The following is a 5,000-nucleotide window of genomic DNA, read 5'->3' as shown; positions in this document are numbered from 1 at the left end:
CTATTACTACTATTGCTATTATTATCATTATTATTTGCAATATCATAATCATTATTACTATTATCATGATTATTATTATCATTGTTATCATCATTATCACGATCATCCTCATCACTACATCTTTCATCTTTATCATTATCATTATCAGTACTATTATTTTTTTATTGTTATTCCCAATAGCATTGTTATGATAATCATTATCATTATTATAATTGTTATTTTTACTATATTTGTTACTTTTATCACCATTAATGCTATTATTACTACTACTACAATTCTTACTATCATTATTATCTTCATTACTGTTACTATTATCATTGTTATTATTACCATTACTATTATCATTATTATCGTTGTTATTATAATTGTTATCATTATTAATTTGAATATTATCATTATTATCATGATTATTATAATTATCATCGTGATTATCATAATTATCATCATCATTATTATCATAATCATCATAAGGATTATCATTATTTTCACTATTAATATCATCATTATCTTTATTATTATCACTAAAATTATTATTTTTGTTATTAATGTTGTTGTCATCTTTATGCTTATTATCTTCCAAATTATGATTATTAACAAATATCTTATCATCAGCTGTTATTATTACTATATTTATCATTGCCGATATCATTTTTATTATCATCATTATTGTCATTACTACTGTCATAATCATTAGTCTTCATTATTTTTTCCCATTTTATTACTGTAGTTATCATCACTATCAGAGTTATCATTTGTGTTATTATCGTGTTATATTCTATACCATCTTATTCTTTTTTTCGCTATTACGTTTATCATCATCATTATTCTGACTACAAAAATTCTCACTGATAATTGCTATTATTGTCATATCAAGGTGATTACATCATTTTTCGTAATCTTGTATTTTTATCAGAATTATCATAATTATTATCATTATCATTGTTATCATTATCTTCATGATTCTTGTATATCATCATTTTTATAGTATTTTTTATTGTTATCACTATTATTGTTGTTGTTGTTGTTACTACTAATACTACTACAGCTATTTTTGTCATGATTTTGATTATCATTTATTATTGCAATTATCATTATCAATATCGTTATTATCATTATCATTATCATCATTGTCATCATTATCATCATCATGATTATTATCATTATTATTATTATTATTATTATTATTATTATTATTATTATTATTATTATTACTATTATTATTATTATTATTACTACCATTATTATTATTATTATTATTATTATTATTATTGCTACCATTATTATTATTACTATTATCATTATCATCATCATCATTATTATTATCATTATCATCATTATAATTTTTATCATTAATATTATTATCATTATTATCATTATCATTATCATCATTATTATTATTCATTCGTTATTATCTTCATTGTTCATGAAATTAACAGCATCATTGCATCTTTTTAATGTAAATATATCTTTTCAATGTTTTGGGATATTTATCTTCATCTTGTTTATTCATTATTACCTTTTAATTAGAGTCATTAGTATTTTTAATTAGTATTTTTGTTTTGTTTTTCCCTCAGCAATCTTATAATTACTTTTATAATCGTTATTACGACGTTATCATCCTTATTGTCACTCTTACTAATACTCTCATTAAGCTCCGAAATGATAGATAGGATAAGGATAACTACAATAATAATGATAAAGATGATAAGAATATCAAATAATGATAATATTATTGGTGAGAGCCTCATCGTCACCACCATAATCCTCAGCATAATTAATATCCTTGTTTTTATCCTCAGCGCTACTATCTTCATTATCATAAGCACCATCATTATTCACAATCTTCACCCCCACTCACCCGTTCCAACTATTCTACCTCATCTTCTCTCGCTCTCACTTTCTCTCCTCCATCTTTTCTCCCTTCGTCACCTTCCTGCATCCGTGTTGTCTCAATTTCTCACCCTCCTATACTCTCCCCATCTCTCTCATTCTCCTCCACCTTCCCTCCCTTCCTTACCCTCCTCCTCCCTCCCTCCCTCCCTTCCTCACACTCCCTCATCCATCTTGCCTCATTTCCTTACCCTCCTGTACTCTCCCTCCCTCTCTCGCTCTCCTCCACCCTCCTTCCTTCCTTACGTCATTCTCTTCCTATCTCCCTCCCTCCCTTTCTCATCCTCTTCTCTGTCTTCCTTTCCTCCTTTCACCCACCTCCACCCATCTTCTCTCCCTCCCTCATCCTCTTCCACCCAACCACTCTCCCCTTCACCACCCCTCCACCCATCTACCTCCACTCTCTCCCTCACCAGCCCTCCCCCATCTCCCTCCACTCTCTCCCTCATCACCCCCCCCCCATCTCCTTCCCCTCTCCCTCACCCCACTCTCTCCCTCACCCCCCTCACCCCATCTCCCTCCAATCTCTCCCTCACCACCCCTCCCCCCATCTCCCTCCACTCTCTCCCTCACCCCCTCACCCCATCTCCCTCCACTCTCTCCCTCACCCCCCCCCTTCACCCATCTCCCTCCCCCCTTCCAATGCAATCCCAGGTAATCAATGGAATTCTCACCATCTTTTTGAAAGAAGTGAAACTAAATTCATCAGTTTCGGAGGAGAAATTTCAATAGAAAGGTGTTTAAGGGAAGGTATGGATAGGGAGGAGATAGGGTAAGGGTGGAGAATAGGGTGGAGAAGGGATGGGAAATAGGGAATGAGGATTGAGGGTAATGGTTGAGGATAGGAGTTAGAAGCAAGGGTTGAGGATAGAAATTGAAAGGGGTTGCGATAGGAGATGAGGATAGGGGTTAGAAGAAATGGGTGAGGATAGGAGATGGAAGTAAGGGGATACGATCGGAGTTGAGGATAGGGGTCAAATGCAAGGGATGAGGATAGAAATTAAAAGGGGTGACGATAGGAGTTGAGGATAGGAGCTAGAAGCAAGGGTTGAGGATAGAAATTGAAAGGGGTTACGATAGGAGTTGAGGATAGGAGCTAGAAGCAAGGGTTGAGGGTAGATATTGAAAGGGGTTGCGATAGGAGTTGAGGATAGGAGCTAGAAGCAAGGGTTGAGGATAGAAATTGAAAGGGGTTACGATAGGAGTTGAGGATAGGAGCTAGAAGCAAGGGTTGAGGATAGAAATTGAAAGGGGTTACGATAGGAGTTGAGGATAGGAGCTAGAAGCAAGGGTTGAGGATAGAAATTGAAAGGGGTTACGATAGGAGTTGAGGATAGGAGCTAGAAGCAAGGGTTGAGGATAGAAATTGAAAGGGGTTACGATAGGAGTTGAGGATAGGAGCTAGAAGCAAGGGTTGAGGATAGAGGGTTACGATAGGAGTTGAGGATAGGAGCTAGAAGCAAGGGTTGAGGATAGAAATTGAAAGGGGTTACGATAGGAGTTGAGGATAGGAGCTAGAAGCAAGGGTTGAGGATAGAATTGAAAGGGGTTACGATAGGAGTTGAGGATAGGAGCTAGAAGCAAGGGTTGAGGATAGAAATTGAAAGGGGTTACGATAGGAGTTGAGGATAGGAGCTAGAAGCAAGGGTTGAGGATAGAAATTGAAAGGGGTTACGATAGGAGTTGAGGATAGGAGCTAGAAGCAAGGGTTGAGGATAGAAATTGAAAGGGGTTACGATAGGAGTTGAGGATAGGAGCTAGAAGCAAGGGTTGAGGATAGAAATTGAAAGGGGTTACGATAGGAGTTGAGGATAGGAGCTAGAAGCAAGGGTTGAGGATAGAAATTGAAAGGGGTTACGATAGGAGTTGAGGATAGGAGCTAGAAGCAAGGGTTGAGGATAGAAATTGAAAGGGGTTACGATAGGAGTTGAGGATAGGAGCTAGAAGCAAGGGTTGAGGATAGAAATTGAAAGGGGTTACGATAGGAGTTGAGGATAGGAGCTAGAAGCAAGGGTTGAGGATAGAAATTGAAAGGGGTTACGATAGGAGTTGAGGATAGGAGCTAGAAGCAAGGGTTGAGGATAGAAATTGAAAGGGGTTACGATAGGAGTTGAGGATAGGAGCTAGAAGCAAGGGTTGAGGGTAGATATTGAAAGGGGTTGCGATAGGAGTTGAGGATAGGAGCTAGAAGCAAGGGTTGAGGATAGAAATTGAAAGGGGTTACGATAGGAGTTGAGGATAGGAAGTAGAAGAAATGGGTGAGGATAGGAGATGGAAGTAAGGGGATACGATAGGAGTTGAGAATAGGGGTCAAATGCAAGGGATGGTGATAGAAATTGAAAGGGGTTACGATAGGAGTTGAGGATAGGAGCTAGAAGAAATGGGTGAGGATAGAAATTAAAAGGGGATACGATAGGAGCTGAGGATAGGAGTTAGAAGAAAAGGGCGAGGATAGTAGTTAGAAGCAAGGGTTGAGGATAGAAGTTGAAAGGGGTTACGATAGGAGTTTAGGATAGGAGCTAGAAGAAATGGGTGAGGATAGAAATTAAAAGGGGATACGATAGGAGTTGAGGATAGGATTCAAATTCAAGGGCCAAGGATAGCAGATGATAAAAGTTGTTCATTAGGATCGGGGATAGAATAAAAATGATAAGAATTAGGAATAAGGGTTGGGGAAAAAACCTGAGGATACAAATTGGGGAAAAAAAGTTAGGGAATAAGGATAGTAATAGTTATAGTAGGTTTGAAGAGGATTTGTCTATCTGTTTGTTTGTTTGTTTATTTGTCTGTCTATCTGTAGTAGGTTTGTAGTGGATTTGTCTATCTGCTTCTTGATTTCGTGTTGGTTTGTTCTTAGGTATTTGCTTATCACCAAAGAAATTATTATTGTATCGCATGATATAAATCTGTGGTCAATGGTGATGATAATGATAATGATAACGATGATAATGATGGTGATAATGATAATTATCGTAATAATAATCATAATGATAACAATAAAAGTAATCATGCTGATAATGATAACAATAACAATTATGATAATGATAACAATTGTAATAAAAATCATGACAATAGCTGATTAGAATAATAGTGATAACAGTGATGATAAT

This window comes from Penaeus vannamei, chromosome 5 (genome assembly GCF_042767895.1).
Source record: "Penaeus vannamei isolate JL-2024 chromosome 5, ASM4276789v1, whole genome shotgun sequence".
NCBI classification, from domain to species: Eukaryota; Metazoa; Arthropoda; class Malacostraca; order Decapoda; family Penaeidae; genus Penaeus; species Penaeus vannamei.
Note: the sequence above shows the minus strand (reverse complement) of the source record.